This window comes from Salmo trutta, chromosome 14 (genome assembly GCF_901001165.1).
Source record: "Salmo trutta chromosome 14, fSalTru1.1, whole genome shotgun sequence".
In the NCBI taxonomy this organism is placed as follows: Eukaryota; Metazoa; Chordata; class Actinopteri; order Salmoniformes; family Salmonidae; genus Salmo; species Salmo trutta.
This window is the reverse complement of record NC_042970.1, coordinates 59,823,609-59,843,094: the sequence shown is the minus strand read 5'-3', so window position 1 is coordinate 59,843,094 and position 19,486 is coordinate 59,823,609. Positions and strand designations below refer to the sequence as shown.

Here is a 19,486-nt window from a genome sequence, read left to right as displayed (position 1 = left end):
TCTTGAGTGGGTGCTATAAGTTACAATGGTGGTTTCTTGGCATGATCATGTTGCATCCCAAAAGGGACCCTATTCCCTGTATAGTGCACTGCTTTTAAACAGAGCATAGGAATATTTAGTGTACTAAATAGGGAATAGGGTGCCATTTGGGAAGTACCCTCACTATAAAAAGTAGGAAATAATTATCCCACACCGGCATTTTATAGTCAGCTTGGTCACCCGTAGACGTTCACATAAAGCCAGCAATTCATGGATTCATGGATATTAAACACACCAAGATTGCCTACCAATAATGAAAACTTTGACTGACTAATCAATATTATGAAGAGATCTGTGAGAGCCTGCCCACATGAAAAAATATTATAGTATACTATGGTATAAATGCTGTTGTATTACTAAGTTTATATACTGTAATATTCACTGTGGTGTTTTTGTGGACTTCGCTGTAGTATTCACTAGTTTTTGCACAAAAACACATGGCTGTAGTATACTGTAGTATTTACTGTAGTGTTTTTGTGGACATGACTGTAGTATACTGTAGTATTTACTATAGTGTTTTGTTTTATTATCTTTGACATAGAAGTGTGGGCTTTCTCCTTGAGGAAACCTACTGGACAAATATTAAAACAGCACCTTTTCCATGACTTTTAAGTAGGTAGGACTGGGGTTTGAATGGATAGGTTCAAAGTTTCTACTCTTTTCTATAACCTGTAGCGAACACAATATACAGTATGGTCTATACTTGTCATGTAGGTTTCTCACTCATGGGTAGCACAATTGGGATAAGGGGAGGGGAATACAGTGTGTAGTATAGTATTCCTTACAGTATACTACAGCTTACTACAGCGTACTACATAATTCTATAGAAAGTACTATAATATTCTATGGTAAACGATATTATTTTTTCATGTGGGTATGAGGGTGTTAACCTTGATTTATTTCTATAAATACAATTATCTTATTCATTCAATGAGTTTTCAAAATGTTGTTGACCCCTGACCAGGAGTCCCATAGGGCGGCACACAATTGGCCCAGCGTCGTCCGGTTTAGGGGAGGGTTTGGCCAGGGGTGGGGGGCATTACTTGGCTCATCGCACTCTTGCGAATCCTTTTGGCGGGCCGGGCGCCTGCAGGCTGACTTTAAGTCATCAGTGTAACGGTGTTTCCTCTGACACATTGGTCCGGCTGGCTTCCGGGTTAAGCATGCCGGTGTTAAGAAGCGTGGCTTAGCATGCCATATTTCGGAGGACATATGACTCGACCTTCGCCTCTCCCGAGCCCGTTGGGGAGTCGCAGCAATGAGACAAGATCATAATTGGAACGGCAACTGGATATCATGAATTTGGGGAGAAAAAGGGGGTAAAGAAAAATAAAAGTACTTGCCTTCTCAAAACACAAATACGTTAATCAAAACTATATAACACCATCAAAATTGCAAATACATTCATCAAAAGAACATGACTGCCTGAAAAAAATATTAATGCAACCATACTTATCTCGAGTCCAAGCAGACAAACATAAAGTTATTGTTTTAAAAATTCAGTAGATCAATACATTTTCTTTCCAGTCACTAAATCATGATGATCAAAATTAGAAGTACAACTATCCAAAGGTGCAGGATTATGGGCAATTACTCTCTTTTTATGCATATTTAACCAAACGGTTGCCTACACATCAAATCAAACATTATTTCTGATGCATTTTTATAATCAAAATAAGCACATTGTGTGCAGCATTCATTCATCGGTATTATCACAATTCAAATACAGTACATGTGTTCAACACAAAGGTTGGTTTGCTCATAGATTTGTAGACTTTCCATTGTTGCACAGAAACACAATCCACAATAGGAATAAAGAAAGGTGAATACAATGGAGGAACACAACTGTTATGAGTGCATTCAGAAAGTATTCACACCCCTTGAATTTTTCAAGATGTTGTTGTGTTACTGCCTGACTTTAAAATGGATTAAATAGAGATTTCTTTTGTCACTCGCCTACACGCAATACCCCATAATGTCAAAGTAGAAATGTTTCAAATTTTTTACAAATTAATTTAAAATGAAAAGCTGAAATGTCTTTCGTCAGTAAGTATTCAACCCCTTTGTTATGACCAGCCTAAATAAGTTCAGGAGTAAACATTAACATAAGTTGCATGGACTGTGTGCAATAGTAGTTTTTAACATGATTATTTAAGGACTACTTCATCTCTGTACCCCACACATACAATTATTTGTAAGGTCCCTCAGTCGAGCAGTGCATTTTTAACAGATTTGACCACAAATACCAGGGACGTTTTCCAATGAATTACACTTTGGAGGGTGTATCAATACACCCAGTCACTACAAAGATATAGGCGTCCTTCCTTTTGTGCAGTAGTATTTACTGATAGCCGGAAACAGTCAACACAATTGCACATATTTCTCTTCTGATGAAAACAATTTGAAAATATTCTGTGAACTAAACACTTAATAGTGAATTTTGTATTCACTGATGACATTTGTATGTCATGTTTTGCGAAAGGTAGTCTAAGATATGTAAGTCAGGTACTAAGGCAAGAAAATGATCAGAAGTTTGATCATTGCTTTTCTGCTATAGATTACATTAACACAGATCTAAAATTGCTTGTACGCTATTGATAAAAACTGTAATGACTGAAAGGTACAGTGTGTAGTGTATTCTACAGTATACTATTGTCACGTCCTGACCAGTAGAGGGTGTAGTTGGGTCAGGACGTGGCAGAAGAGAAGTGTGTGTTTTGATTGTTTCGTTTATTTTGGCCGTGTGACTTCCAATCAGGCACAGCTGTAGAGGGTTGTGGCTGATTGGGAGTCACACATAAGTAGCCTACTTTTCCTTTGGGGGTTGTGGTTAATTGTTCTTGTTACAGTGTTTGCACCTGACAGGACTGTTGGCTGTCAGTTTATTGTTTTTGTAATTGTATAGTGTTCCGTTTCATTAAATATATCATGAACACTAACTCCGCTGCACCTTGGTCTTCTTCCGACGACAGACGTTACAGAATTACCCACCAAACTGACCAAGCAGCGGAGGAAGGAGAAGCGACAGGAGTACAGCTTGATGGACTCGTGGACATGGGAACAAATCCTGGACGGAGAGGGACCATGGACTCAAGCTGGGGATTATCGCCTCCCGCAGTGGGAGATTGAAGCGGCGAGAGCGGAGAGGCGATACTATGAGGAGAGAGAGCGCAACGAGCACGAGAGGCAGCCCCAATAATTTTTTTTGGGGGGGGGCACACGGGACAGTCGGCGGAGCCGAGGTCGGAGCCAGAGCCAGTCGGGCTGACATTGGAGGTGAGCGAGGGGTACGAGGCAGAGACTGTGAAGGAGGTAATTGGGAAATTAAAGGAGAGAGAGATGAGAGAGCTGCTAGTATGGTGCATAAGGCACGGCATTCGCCCTACGGAGCGTGTCGTGGAAATGATGTCACCTGAAGCAGCTCTCCATACTCGGCCTGAGGTGCGTGCTGGTTGTCTGGTGAAGACTGTGCCTGCGCCCAGAAACAGGCCTCCTGCATGTCTTCCCAGCCCTGCACGTCCTGTGCCTACGCCCAGAACCAGGCCTCCTGCATGTCTTCCCATCCTGGTCAAGCCCATGCCTCCTCCACGAACCAGTCCTCCAGTGGGTCTCCCTATCCTGGTCAAGCCCGTGCCTCCTCCACAGACCAGTCCTCCAGTGGGTCTCCTCATCCTGGTCAAGCCCGTGCCTCCTCCTCGGACCAGTCCTCCGGTGGATCCCTCCACCCTGGTCTCTCCTGTGCCGCCTCCTCAGACCAGGCCTCCAGCGGGTCTCCCCAGCCTGGTGAGTCCAGGGCCTGCGCCCAGAGCCAGGCCTCCCTCATGTCTCCCCAGCCTGGTGAATCCTGAGCCGGATCTGCCAGAGTGGCCCGCCTGTCCGGATCTGCCAGGGTGCCCCGCCTGTTCGGATCAGCCAGAGTGGCCCGCCTGTCCAGATCTGCCAGGGTGCCCCGCCTGTCCGGATCAGCCAGAGTGGCCCGTCTGCCCGGAGCTGCCAGAGTGGCCCGTCTGCCCGGAGCTGCCAGAGTGGCCCGTCTGCCCGGAGCTGCCAGAGTGGCCCGTCTGCCCGGAGCTGCCAGAGTTGCCCGTCTGCCCGGAGCAGCCCGAGTGGCCCGCCTGTCCTCCGGCCCAGCCCGAGTGGCCCGCCTGTCCTCCGGTGCACCCCGAGTGGCCCGCCTGTCCTCCGGTGCACCCCGAGTGGTCCGCCTGTCCTCCGGCGCAACCCGAGTGGCCCGCCAGTCCTCCGGCGCAGCCCGAGTGGCCCGCCTGTCCTCCGGCGCAGCCCGAGTGGCCCGCCTGTCCTCCGGCGCAGCCGAGGACTAAATACATGTAGAGGACTAAATACATGTAGATTGATTGGGGAATGAAAACCAGGTGTGTATGGAACAAGACAAAACAAATGGACATATGAGAAATGGAGCGGCGATGGCTAGAAAGGCGGTGACGTCGGTCGCCAAACGCCGCCCGAACAAGGAGAGGAGCCGACTTCGGCGGAAGTCGTGACACTCTGCATGGTTGTGCTCTGTACTTACAAATCAGTAATTGCATAATGTAGTTGACAGTACAGTAAGGAGCTGACAAAATCGACTTTCCAATAACATGAATCATTGTCAATGTTGCAGTGCTATTTCATGGTGTAATCTCACAATTATCTAGCAGATGACGGTAGTGAACCACTACCTCCATTACCTGGCTATGTGAAGTTAGTTTGCCACGTTGGTTCGCAATTGATAACGTGCATAGAAGTGACTGAGCCTGAAGGAAGTTGTTTGGGGAAGTCCCACACACGGAGATGGAATTCATGTCGGAGGCCCGGGTGAGGAAAATGGCGGATGGCGAGAAGAAACGAGGCAGAAAGAAGGATGTGAGGTTCAAACCCAAACCAACATCTGCAAAATACAAGCCAAATACTTTCTCCTTTGACTCCAGTACAGGAGAAATAATTCCGTTAGGCTTCTGAAAACCCTGAAATGTAACCTGACATTAGTGAAGAGGAAGAACCTGCGCCGTCAATTGAGGTGAAGGCTTCCGAGCCTCACCCCAATGATCAGGAAAATCTGGATTGTGGAGAAAGTGGATCCATGCTTTTTGGCCGATCCGTTTGTGGTGTCAGGCTGGGTGAGGAAGAATTTGGGTTCTGTCAATTCGGTCAAAGTATCCGGAGCTGGACTTGTGTTGATTTTTTATGTGTCTGCTGCACAGAGGGAGAGGGCACTACGCGTTTCGCCACTTGGGACGAGAGCTGGGTCCTGCTTTGCTGTGTCCTGCTTTCAGTTTGTGCTTTAGTAAGGTTGGCTTCTTGGTGTTTATTGCTATGGTCATTAATTGTACAGCACAAATGGAAAGGAAATCTCAGAAGATAGAATGGGTAGTAGTAGCCAGACAAGTAGCTAGCTAGGCTTTCTAATAACCTCGTAGCCCCAGCTCAGCAACTCATGTATGGCAGGCTATGGAACCAGTATCGGGTAAGGAAATATTTGTGTGCTGATGTTGCTACCAAGCCAGCTTATTCATTGAAAATAAGGGTTATCTTCGCTTGCTAATGTTATAGGACTGACATCTGCATTTATCCATGCATTCTGGCAAGATAACCAACGCAATGGCTGAGGCAGGGATAGCTAGCTAGCTACCGCACCAACTGGTAAGCAGCCTGTGTTCATCTGGTGTTCAAACAAGATAGCTGAACAATAACGAGACAACAACTGGAACCCAGCTAACTAGCTAGTCAAATCAAATAGTTAGCTAGGTAGTTGGGGGCTACAGCTTATAGATGGTCTATATAACATTAGCTAGATAGCTACTTTTTTGCATACATTCATGCTGCATAGTGTCGATGGGTGAAGATTGGATTAAAAATACTGTGAGATCATTGTCGCTATTTTCTTAAATGGAACAGATTAGCTATCTACCCAACATTGCAATTAGGGCTAGCTGGCTGGATAGCTATGTATTTAGAAAATAAATACATACAAATACATGGCTCTGGCTAGCATACAGTACAGGTCAGCTGCAACCAAGGCAATGTAGCTTTTGTACCTAGCTAGCATTTCCTCCATGAATGAAGCAACTAGCTATCTAGCTACCAACTTAGAAATTTAAAGGCTTGATAACAAGAGAGTAGCGTTGATGATTATATAGACATTTTAGAAAACAAAGTCTATTAATTATTCGTTAGATAATCTAGGAAGTCTGGCGGTGGTCTGCATATGGTTTCCTATGCATTCCTATGCATTCTTGAGTCCACCTTTCTGACGCTTGCAACACGGAACTACCAGAACGACTTCGTTTACGAACATTCTGATTTGGTCTATAGTACATTTTAGTCATTTACATTTTAAGCACTACACAATCGAGGAATACTACAGTGTGTAGTATAGTACTCTACAGTTTACTACAAAATTCTCTACACTACAGTCTAGAGTATAGTATTCTACATTATACTACAGTTTACTACAGAATACGATATAATTCTATAGTAAGTACTATAGTATTCTATAGTAAACTGTAATATTTTTTATGTGGGTGTGCTCAGATAAGTGCAAGAAAGGCATGTGAAACTTGATATGGATGACAAGCGGTGGGAGATGTGCAAAATTGCAGTAACTCCATGCATTGAAGTAAGGGACTGTACGTCATTTATAATGAGGGATACCTGGAGAAAATCAGACCTCTGAAATGAAAATGGATGGCCCTCCCTTCAGTAAAATTTATATTTTTACCCAACCCTCCCTGAACTCTTGGGGAAAAAAACAAGTGACCCTCCCCTATACCCAAAATTCCCCAAATACAAGCCTAAAGTTTACCCTCACTCCCAGGACAGACCAGGGCCTTAGATAGGCCTATGCAGTTTTAGGAACTGTTCTTCATTTTATAAGCATTACATGGCAAAGTTGCCAGAAGGTTGTAGATTCGCAGACCACTGCGGACAAGGGTAGGGGTAGAAGATCTCCATTATAATAAAAGCACTGCATGAATCTATAATCTTATTTGCGGTCTGAGAAAATAATTAATTTTATCGAAGCATTTCATGCAATTCTACGTCATTTTACATGACTGGAGACGAGCAGGATCTTTTTTAATACCACAACAGAGCATGACAACGAATGGGTGCATGCTGCAGCACCGGAGATGTTTTGATTTCTAAACAGGCTATTGTTAAAAAACAGGATAGTCTAGGTTTGGAACGGTGCTAAAGTTGTCTATCAATTGTAAAAATGTTTAATAAAAAGCGCAACAGAATCAGTTACTACTGAAGTATCATCAATGAAATCGAGAAAAAGCCATTTGTTTTTTAACACAGCAGCTGCATATCATCAAGTATGATAGTTTCATTTAGGAAACATTTTCAAATGTATTATAGTTTATTCCATGATATTGTTGTTACAAAATAGATTTCTGTTGACTGTGACTGGGCAGGCTTCCCTGTGGCTCAGTTGGTAGAGCATGGTGTTTGCAACGCCAGCATGGTGTGTGCAACGCCAGGGTTGTGGGTTTGATTCCCACGGGGGGCCAGTACAAAAAAAAAAAAAAAAGCCATGAGACGAAATGTATGAAATGTATGCATTCACTACTGTAAGTCGCTCTGGATAAGAGCGTCTGCTAAATGACTAAAATGTAAATATATGAGCATCTGTTAGGCCAAATTAGCATGCATAGCTCACTGCATGATCCTCAAACCAAAGACTGTCCAAACTCTTATTTTTGAAAGTGAAAATCAAAGCCACTGTAAAATGACTCTATAGCCTAATAAGGCATTTTTCATTTCATTGTTATTTAATTCTAAGTAATTATTTTAATACATTTCATTTTATACAGCCTAAATACAACATTTTTAGGCAAGTTGTTGAAGTGTTGTTGTTGATGTGTTGTTGAAATGCTGAGCACTCCTGCCAGCCCCTAGCATGTGACATGTCACAAAAAGGCAGGCTATAGCCTTGAATTTTCAATAATATAGCCTAAATAATTCATTTCCGTTCCTTCTTAGGACACCTGGCTTGCGCCGGACTGATTTAGAGTTAGTATGTTGTTTAATAACCTGTTAGTATGTTGTTTAATAAATGTTGAACGTCAATTGATAGTGACAGAATCACACATTACTTCCCAAGCAAATTATTTTTTGGTCTCCTCGGCTATACATTTTTGTAGCGCAGGCTCTGAATGTCATAGAGACAAACCAAATATATCCCATATGCATCGGTCACATCTTTCCCGGTATTTTACAGCTTGTTTCAAGCATTAAGCATTGAGGACTAAAGCGTTGTTATAGATCACTTTATATAATCAGGTCCATATCTATATATTTTTTTAAATCTTAAGCTAACAATGGATGGCCTATGCTTTTAGCCATTTTTCTTTAACAAAAGCCACAATACTCTCACTTTCCACCTTCTTTACTGCGGTCCCGTCGATGTGGATAGGGGCGTGCTCCCTCTGCTATTTCCTGAAGTCCACGATCAGCTCCTTCATTTTGTTGACATTGAGGGAGAGGTTATTTTCCTGGCACCACTCCTCCAGGGCCCTCACCTCCTCCCTGTAGACTGTCTCGTCATTGTTGGTAATCAGGCCTAATACTGTTGGGTCGTCTGCAAACTTGATGATTGAGTTGGCGGCGTGCGTGACCAAGTAGTCATGGGTGAACAGGGAGTACAGGAGGGGGCTGAGCAGGCACCCTTGTGGGGTCCCTGTGTTGAGGATCAGCAAAGTTTTGTTTCCTACCTTCACCACCTGGGGGCGGCCTGTCCAGGACCCAGTTGCACAGGCCGTGGTTCAGACCCAGGGCCCCGAGCTTAATGATGAGCTTGGAGGGTACTATGGTGTTGAAGGCTGAGCTATAGTCAATGAACAGCATTCTTACATAGGTATTCCTCTTGTCCAGATGGAATAGGGCAGTGTGCAGTGCGATGGCGATTGCATCATCTGTGGATCTAATGGGGCGGTATGTAAATTGAAGTGGGTCTAGGGTGTCAGGTGATATGATCCTTAACTAGCCTCTCAAAGCACTTCATGATGACAGAAGTGAGTGCTAAGGGGCGATAGTCATCCCCCAGGTGGTGAAGGTAGGAAACAACATCACCACCCCGCTGATCTTCAACACTGGGACCCCACAAGGGTGCGTTCTCATCCCTCTCCTGTACTCCCTATTCACCCATGACTGCATGGCCATGCAAGCCTCAAACTCAATCATCAAGTTTGCAGACGACACTACAGTGGTAGGCTTGATTACCAACAACAACGAGACAGCCTACAGGGAGGAGGTGAGGGCCCTCGGAGTGTGGTGTCAGGAAAATAACCTCTCACTCAACGTCAACAAAACAAAGGAGATGATTGGGGACTTCAGAAAACAGCAGAGGGAGCACCCCCTCATCCACATTGACGGGACAGTAGTGGAGAAGGTGGAAAGTTCCTCGGCGTACACATCACGGACAAACTGAAATGGTCCACCCACACAGACAGCGTGGTGAAGAAGGTGCAACAGCGCCTCTTCAACCTCAGGAGGCAGAAGAAATTTGGCTTGTCACATAAAACACTCACAAACTTTAACAGATGCATCCTGTCGGGCTGTATCACCGCCTGGTACGGCAACTGCACTGCTCTCAACCGCAAGGCTCTCCAGAGGGTGGTGCGGTCTGCACAACGCATCACCAGGGGCAAACTACCTGCCCTCCAGGACACCTACAGCACCCGATGTCACAGGAAGGCCAAAAGGACAAGGACAACAACCACCCGAGCCACTGCCTGTTCAGCCTCGCTATCATTCGGAAGGCAAGGTCAGTACAGGTGCATCAAAGCTGGGACCGAGAGACTGAAAAACAGCTTCTATCTCAAGGCATCAGACTGTTAAACAGCCGTCACTAACATAGAGAGTCTGCTGCCAACATACAGACTCAAAACTCTGGCCACTTTAATTAATGGATTTAACAAAGGTCTCACTTTAAATCAGTCACTTAAAATAACGCCACTTTAATAATTTTTACATATCCTACATTACTTATCTCATATGTATATACTGTATTCTATACCATCTACTGCATCTTGCCTATGCCGCATGGCCATCACTCATCCATATATTTATATGTACATATTCTTATTCATCCCTTTACATTTGTGTTTATTAGGTAGTCGTTGTGAATTTGTTAGATTACTTGTTAGATACTACTGCACTGTTGGAACTAGAAGCACAAGCTTTTCACTACACGTGCATTAACATCTGCTAACCATGTGTATGTGATCAATAAAATTTGATTTGATTTGAACAGTGGGTTACTGCCTTGCTCAGGGGCAGAATGACAGATTTTTACCTTGTCAGCTCGGGGATTCGATCTAGCAATCTTTCGGTTACTGGCTCAACACTCTAACCACTAGGCTACCTGCCATGTAGGGCCACTTCGGTGGCACTGTGTTATCCTCAAAGCAGGCAAAGAAGGTGTTTAGCTTGTCTGGGAGCAAGACGTCAGGGAGTCCGCGACGTGACTGGTTTTCCCTTTGTAATCCGTGATTGTCATTAGACCCTGGCACATACGTCTCGTGTCTGAGCTGTTGAATTGCAACTCCACTTTATGACGTTCTGCCTGTTTGATTGCCTTACAGAGGGAATAACTACACTGTTTGTACATTCCCAGTCCCCTTGCCATGGTTAAATGCAGTGGTTCGCACTTTTAGTTTTGCGCGAATCTATCCATGGTTTTTGGTATGGTTAGGTTTTAATAGTCACAGTGGGTACAACATCCCCTTTACATTTTCTGATGAACTCAGTCACCGTGTCCCTGTATACTTCAGTGTTATTCTCAGAGGCTACCCAAAACATATCCCAGTCCGCATGATCAAAACAATCTTGAAGCATGAATTCAGATTGGCCAGAACAGCGTTGAATAGACCTTAGCACGTGTACTTCCTGTTTGAGAGAAAAATGGAGTCGTAATCTGATTTGCCGAAGGGAGGGTGGGGCATAGCCTTGTAGGCATCCCGGAAGAGGGAGTAATAATGGTCAAGCATTTTAGCAGCACGGGTACTATAGTCAATGTGTTGATAGAACTTCAGTGGCGTTTTCCTCAAATTTGCTTTGTTAAAATCCCCAGCTACAATAAATGCGGCCTCAGGATATGTGGTTTCCAGTTTGCACAAAGTCCAGTGTAGTTCCTTGAGGGCCATCGTGGTCTCGGCTTGAAGGGGAATATACACGCCTGTGACTATAATCGAAGATAATTCTCTGGGAGGTAATACATTTGATTGTGAGGTATTCTAGGTCGGGTGAACAAATGTACTTGAGTTTCTGTATGTTATCACAATCACACCATGAGTAGTTAATCATGAAACATACACCACCACCTTTCTTCTTCCTGGAGAGTTATTTACTCCTGTTTGTGCAATGTACTGAGAACCTAGCTGGCTGTATGGACGGGTATAGTATATCCGGAGAGAGCCATCATTCCGTGAAACAGAGTATGTTACAGTCCCTGATGTCTCTCTGGAAGGAGATCCTCACCCTAAGATGTCTACTTTATTGTCCAGAGACTGAACATCAGCAAGTAATATACTTGGAAGTGGTGGATGGTGTGCACGCCTCCTGAGTCAGACTAGAAGTCCACTCCGAATACCTCTTTCCTGCCGGCGACGTCTTGGAGCAGCCTCTGGGATAAGTTCAATTGCCCTGGGGGGTACGAACAAAGGATCCAATTTGAGAAAGTCTTATTCCTGGTTGTAATGCTGGTGAGTTACCGTCACTCTGATGTCCAAAAGTTCTTTCCGGCTGTGTGTAGTAACACAAAAAATGTTCTGGGCTAATAATGTAAGAGATAACAGACAAAAAAACAAAATACTGCAAAGTTGCTTAGGAGCTAGAAGCTGAGCTGCCATGTCTGTCGTCGCCATCTTGCCATGTTGCCTCAATTCAAGTCCTCGTTTTAACACACCAAGCCCTTCACTGACACGAGATATTTAAGGAGTGCATGGTGAGTGAAAGAATTGGCTGACAAAATCTATGGATAGTAGCCTATCAAAACATGACCCTTAACAAGTGTGTATACAGTATTTAGACTGCTACCTTAAACAACAACCAATGAGTGATCAAATGCCATTGGTGTGTTGCCACATTGAAATTGAGGTTTAGCCACTCTGGCCCATACTGTTGAAAATGACCTGAAACAGCCTTCTTCATTTATGGTGTGGGAATATACTGTATAATCTTGTTGTAACGTGTTGCCTGCAGTCTGTCAGTCATATTTGATGCCGGGCAGTATTTTCCCCTTGGGAATAACTAAAGTTTATTGAATTTAAAATTGGTAAATGGTCGTGAGCCCTGTGTCACAGAGCCATCTTCTGTAGACACCCACAGACACCTCCTGCTTGCAGGGGCGAGGTGCGAGCTGAGGGCAACACAATCCCATTAACACCCTTCTGCTTCACTCCTCCTACTCCCTTCCAGTGTCCTGCGCTTGACATTTTACACACCGCAGATAAAAATAAACAGATCTACTGGAATGTTGGAAAATCAAGTGTCTGCTTCTCGTCCTCCTGCGGCAATAAGAGAAATGTTACCACTCGAATGATGTCACGCCGGAACTGCTTAATGTTTTGTAACACTGTGGTTTAATGAATTAACATCCAACTGTGACCATATAAGAGAAGTGATGCCCTGTGTGACTAAGATTTTATGTGTAATGCCTTGGATTGTCATTACCATACATTATGATAATGAAATGTATGTGATATTGTGTTGTAATAATGTGTTTGAGGGATAATATATAGAAACAGGACAATTCATTTTTACATATTTTTTTATTTATTTAACCTTTAACTAGGCAAGTCAGTTAAGAACAAATTCTTGTTTACAATGACGGCCTACCCCGGCCAAACCCGGACAATGCTGGGCCAATTGTGCGCTGCCCTATGGGACTCCCAATCACGGCCGGATGTGATACATCACACAATGAAATATCCCAATGATTGAATCCTTTTGAATAAAACATAATGTACAATCCATTTCCCCTCATTACTATCAGTAGCCTACTGCAGATCCCCAGAGAGAGAGAGAGAGAGAGAGGTAGAATTAGTCCGATACTTGCTAATTATCAAAATCCAGAAAATAGACGTTAAATTCTACAACCACCTAAAAGGAAGTGATTCCCAAACCTTCCATAACAAAGCCATCACCTACAGAGAGATGAACCTGGAGAAGAGTCCCCTAAGCAAGCTTGTCCTGGGGTTCACAAACAGACCCCACAGATCCCCAGGACAGCAACACAATTAGATATAACCAAATCATGAGAAAAACAAAAATATAATTAATTGACACATTGGAAAGAATTAACAAAAAACAGAGGAAACTAGAATGCTATTTGGCCCTAAACAGAGAGTACACAGTGGCAGAACACCTGACCACTGTGACTGATCCAAACTTAAGGAAAGCTTTGACTATGTACAGACTCAGTGAGCATAGCCTTGCTATTGAGAAAGGCCGCCGTAGGCAGAACTGGCTCTCAAGAGAAGACAGGCTATATGCACACTGCCCACAAAATGAGATGGAAACTGAGCTGCAATTCCTAACCTCCTGCCAAATGTATGACCATATTAGAGAAGCATATTTCCCTCGGATTACACAGACCCACAAAGATTTAGAAAACAAACCCAATTTTGATAAACTCCCATATCTACTGGGTGAAATACCACAGTGCGCCATCACAGCAGCAAGATTTGTGACCTGTTGTTGCCACAAGAAAAGGGCAACCAGTGAAGAACAAACACCATTGTAAATACAACCCATATTTATGTTTATTTATTTTCCCTTTTGTACTTTAACTATTTGCACATAATATGACATTTGAAATATCTTTATTCTTTTGGAACTTTTGTGAGTGTAATGTTTACTGTTATTATTTTAATAATAATAATAATAAGTTTTCATTATTTATTTAACTTTTGTTTATTATCTATTTCACTTGCTTAGGCAATGTAAACATATGTTTCCCATGCCAATAAAGCCCCTTAAATTGAATTGATATTGAATTTAAATTAAATTGAGAGAGAGCGCGAGTGAGTGAGTGATCAAGCATGCGTTGGAAGTAGTGACTGTTCCGGATATGTTTCTTGAGTACATTTCCTGTGAGGCCTTTAATAATCATACTTGACAAAATGTACATTTTGTGCTAAATCACAAGAGATAGCCTATATTGTTGACACTTTACATGTTGCCTGCATAGCAACACTATGCTGTCTTAAGAATGACCAGTAATTAGGCTACAGTGCTTCTGACATCTGAAACAACTGTGCTATGACGCACGCAACGAAAGCGTTAAACCACAATTCCAATCATTTACATTCGATGCATCATAATAGTCCAATCTAACAACTTTTTGCCTGGAGATTTTCGTGGGCCTTTATTCATTTTTTATTTACCTTTTGTAGTGTTTCTTTCTGACAGATTGAGCTATTATTTGATGGGTCCTTTGTTTTGGGATCAATTGAAATGTGGTTCCTGGAAGACTCTTTCTCCTGAGCATCAGCAGCGTCGAGCAGATCCAGCAAATCCCCTCAGTCACATGAAAATCTTGCATCACGTCGCGGGCGGCAAGAATGAGATGGCACATTGGGTTCATTACAATGATTTCCTGTCTTCCATAATTATTTGAGTGAACTTATGTATATTCAAATGATCTCTCTGTATATTCAAATGATTTACCCTCACAAAAAGAAACTGCATTCGTATGGGCATTAATGTCTTAATTGAGTTTTCAAAACAAATTGCATTGAAATGGGTTTGAACCCCCAAAGCAGGTGTAATTGAAATATAAATGAGAAGAAATCCACATTAGACTTCGTAGTTCTTTCTGTCAGTCTTCATCAAGTTAACTCTTGGATATGAGGGGAATGAGGCATATGACTGTCTATTGATTCAATTACTTTTTCATTTTTACTGTCAGTTGACTCAAGTCAATCAGCTTGTGGTTCAAATCCTTTAACACTCAATTTTCAGTTACAGCAAAGTACAAGACCACAACATAAAATTATATTATGTACATGTATGTAAGAAAAGCAATGCATTTCCAATGTCTCAAACAAGACTGGCTGAAATTCAATGATTGCAGATGATAGATTTCCACACTGCCCTTTACAGCAGCAAGTCCGGGCTGGAAGAAGTTGACACTTGATTTAGGAATTGGCAGTGCTGTTGTGTGCCCTGGATGACTTCTCAGCCAAGTTTTGCATCATACTGAACAGTTCACAACACGAGACAGCCCATTTCTAAATCACATGTCAACTTCCTCCTTCTGAGGTAAATGCTGTGCAAATCAAACGCACTTCTGAAAAGGCAGTTTGGAAAATGTAACATCTGCAATGATTGAATGCCAGCTTATGTCTCAAGACTTTTGACTAGCTAATATGTTGTAGCATTGTCCTCCAAAATGGTCAATGCTCCATGATGTAAGTTACTCTCAAAACCAAAATAATGTGTTTTGAGATAATGGGGTATTTTGTAGAAACATATCCATGATTCTTTTCCTCTGAACACAACAGAGGAAAATAGTGGAAATTTAAACTTAAAAGTGGCAAAACCAAGGTCCCATTCACTAGGAAAAATATAAATAACATTTCCGAACATAAAAGCTACCAAGACACCGTCTGAGCTCGTCCAATAGCACCGTTTATTTATACTTCAAAAGCGATTGCTCCCACTTGAGGTTAATGTATGCGTCCTAACTCTGTGTGGAACAGACGTTTGGCATGACTTGAATTTTCCAACTTGGATTATGATGTCGATGGAGCACAAAGGGTAGTCCAGTAAATAGAGCAGCGTGCTGCTTGGGGCCAAATGAAATGGACCTCAGGCACAGATTATGTGCCACAGATGGGGAGAGATAAGGCTTCTATTTCAAGGGAAGCGAGGAGGGAGCATTGTCACTGCGAATAAGTCACGACTACAACTCGATTGGAGAGGAAAACCAATGGTGTGAAAATACCTACGGCAGTTTGCTTTACAAAGCTCAGCTATATGCTTTGTATTGTTTTATAACACTTAGCATAGCAGAATATAGGGTATGTAACATCCTCATTGATTTACATTCATGCCTGCCTATAAAGCGCATGAGGGCTAAAATAGCAGATTATGCTAATCAGCTGATTATGGGTTCAGATATGCAGAAATGTCAATCATTTTGTCTGAGAATGAGTTCTTGTTTTACAGTAGCTTTAATGAGCCTCAACCCTTTTGAGCCTGCCACCCTTCCTCTCAATATCTCTTCTCTTCCACCAGACGCTAGTAGACGATGGTTGATATCTGTGTGCTCAAGACAAAGACAGATATCAGTTGGGTGTGCTATCTTCTTCAAATAATCACTGCCTTGCTCTCACCTCAGTTTTGATAGGGAGTTTGTTGGCTTCACACTGGAAAAGGGAGGAACATAAGCCATATAGAAATGGCTATTTGAATGCCTCTGGTTGATTATCAATCAAAATGTATTTGGCAACAAGTGGTCATAACTTTGAAACTAATGTTCACGTACTGTGCAGAGAGTACAATGATATGATGCATGTAGTCCTTCACACACTGTGAACACGTGTAAAAGGGCTGGACACATACACACACACATTCAATAAAGCTTGCAAGTGATGGGAAATCACACAACATACCCCTATAGTTCACATTTTTGTTACAACGCTTCCAAACGTATCGATAAATTGAAACCTTGTCACTTTGATAAACACATTGGGGAGAACTGAAACATTACCAAGATCCTCTTTTTTCACCTCTCCTCTATGGATCCACCTCTAATCCACCCATCCCCTGGATCCATAATGCGGACTTCAAGACAATTAATGGAGATATCCAATCTCCATATACCACCTCCACGGTCAAAGAGCCTGGAAACAGTGGAAAATCACCCTGGAGGGAACCACTTATCCACCACATTCCTCCACTGGTGGGGGGGTTCAACATTATCTAAAAAGTACCCACCATCCAAATACTCCAAACCTTTTATCTCCCAAGTGTCGGTGGCGACAAGGAGCTGCCAGATAGCCGGCCTACTCCAGAAGCCCAGAGTGACAGGCTCTATCAGCAGAGTCCTTGTATGGCCACGGATCCCTGCTGAGGAGGACGATAAGCAGCACCCAGCCCAGCTATGCGACCCATGTTTAGAGAGACTCCTTGGGACCGGGCATCGGCGGAACAGTCTGTTTCTGTTCAATTTCGAGTGGTTATCGCACGCCGTTCTTCCCGCTAGGCAGTACGTATTTTTCACAGCTCCATTGGGACAAACAGAGGTTAGTAGAGGGGTTCTTGTTCGGTTCGTCAACCCGTTCACCTTTGACAAATTTGAAATGTATTTGTCACCAATGGAGTTTTTTCAAACATGGTGAGATGTTTGGCTTTGGTTTTTTGACTGTGTGAGGTGCATGGATGGTTGGACTTCCATGAATGTCTGTCACCTTAGAAAGAATGATGGTGCAGTTGACTAGCAGATGGGGAATCATGTGTCATCATAATTCTATGTTTTTGCATGATTTTCTTAGTGATATGATAGTCTTGTTTACGGCAGTGAGTAATTCCATTATAATATGGATTGTGGGGGATTCAAATATTACATCAGCAAACCATACGATATTGATTTTCAGCCCTTTTATCCAATTGATGGCAGAAGCACCTGAACAAAAGTCCTCTACATTCAGTGAGAAATTGGACTTTCAGGCAAAGGGGGTCAGATAAATCATGATTCAGACTTAATTAACTGGTGCAGCTCATGCACTGGATAGGAGCGGGGAAGTTAGACCACGAATAATTACAAGAACATAAATAAAAATAAATCCAAGACATACAATGTATGACATTTAAAGAGATAGTTCTCCCAATTTACAAAAATGTATATGTTTGCTCCTTTACCCAGAAATCAGATTATGGACAAGGAGGGCCTGCAATCCACACTTTAGTTTGGTTGAACTTTTGACTGCCACCAACAGCGATGGGACAGGACTATAACTACCAATTGGATACCACGAAATTGGGGGAAAAAAGGGGTATAAAAATAAATAAAAATAAAAATCGAAATAGGTGAATATTAGCATTTTCTTACCGAAATGTAAGTTGATGTCCCACAGTTAACATAATTAAAATGCGTTGCAGTTAACAGACATACCCGGATGCTACGCTATTGTCCACCCAGTTTTTGATTATCTATCGTAATGCAATGCATGACCATGGCTGAATATATTACTGTGCTGCCTATACAGTACTCTGAAACTAGGAGAACATGAATATACAGTCGCTGAAAGTGAACACACCCCTTGCACAGTCTTCACATTTTGCCGCCTTAAATTGAAATCTAAGAAAGGATTAAATTAGATTTTTTTTCCTATCGATCTACACAAGCTACTCAAAATGTTCAAAGTGAAAGACAAATTTTAGATTTTTATTATTTATTATTAAGATGCGTTGACTGCGTATGTCTTCACATCCCTTTTGGTGGAAGAACATTTGGCAGCCATTACAGCTGTGAATCATTTTGAAAAAGGTTCTACCAACCTTGCACAACTCTTAGGGCAACATACTGGGCATTTGGAAAGTATTCAGACGCCTTTACTTTTTCCACATTTTGTTACATTAGTCCTATTCTAAAATGGATTAAAAATATTTATTAATCCTCATCAATCTACACACAATACCCTATAATGAAAACGCGAAAACAGTTTTTAGATTCCTAATTATTATTATTTTTTTATTAAGAAATACCTTATTTTCTTAGGTAAGTATTCAGACCCTTTGCTGTGAGACTCGGAATTGAGCTCATGTGCATCCTGTTTCCATTCATCATCCTTGAGATGTTTCTGCAACTTGATTGGAGTCCACCTGTGGTAAATTCAATTGATTGGGCATGATTTGTAAAGGCACTCACCTGTCTAAGGTCCCACAGTTTACAGTGCATGTCAGAGCAAAAACCAAGCCATGAGGTTGAAACTGAGCAATCGGGGGAGAAGGGCCTTGGTCAAGGAGGTGACCAAGAACCCGATGGTCACTCTGACAGAGCTCTGGAGTTCCTCTGTGGAGATGGGAGAACCTTCCAGAAGAACAGCCATCTCTGCAGTACTCCACCAATCAGGCCTTTATGGTAGAGTGGCCAGATGGGAGCCAGTAAAAGGCACATTACAGCCCGCTTGGAGTTTGCCAAAAGGCACCATGAGAAACAAGATTCTCTGGTCTCAAGAAACCAAGATTGAACTATTTGGCCTGAATGCCAAGCATAACGTCTGGAGGAAACCGGACACCATCCCTACGGTGAAGCATGGTGGTGGCAGTGTTTTTCAGCGTCAGGGAGTGCGAGCCTAGTCAGGATTGAGGGAAAGATGAACGGAGCAAAGTACAGAGAGATCCTTGATGAAAACCTGCTCCAGAGCACTCAGGACCTCAGACCGGGGCGAAGGTTCACCTTCCAACAGGACAATGAACCTAAGCACACAGCAAA

At 42.7% G+C, this 19,486-nt stretch overlaps 1 protein-coding gene and 1 non-coding gene across 8 annotated transcripts in view; one reads left to right on the top strand and one right to left on the bottom strand.

Annotated features, from left to right (window-relative positions):
• Positions 1-584: 584 nt before the first annotated feature.
• Positions 585-638, bottom strand: LOC115148008 (U7 small nuclear RNA). Its single transcript, XR_003866583.1, has one exon. It is a non-coding gene; the product is annotated as a U7 small nuclear RNA (small nuclear RNA).
• Positions 639-17,130: 16,492 nt separating this feature from the next.
• The window catches only part of slc8a1a (solute carrier family 8 member 1a), a 46,933-nt gene continuing 44,577 nt past the window's right edge, over positions 17,131-19,486 (top strand). For 4 of the 7 annotated variants that reach the window (XM_029776593.1, XM_029776592.1, XM_029776590.1 and 1 more), the window contains exon 1: positions 17,132-17,294. The gene's annotated coding sequence lies outside the window, so the exon portion shown is untranslated. The other 3 variants (XM_029776591.1, XM_029776594.1, XM_029776588.1) reach the window with 3 other exon arrangements.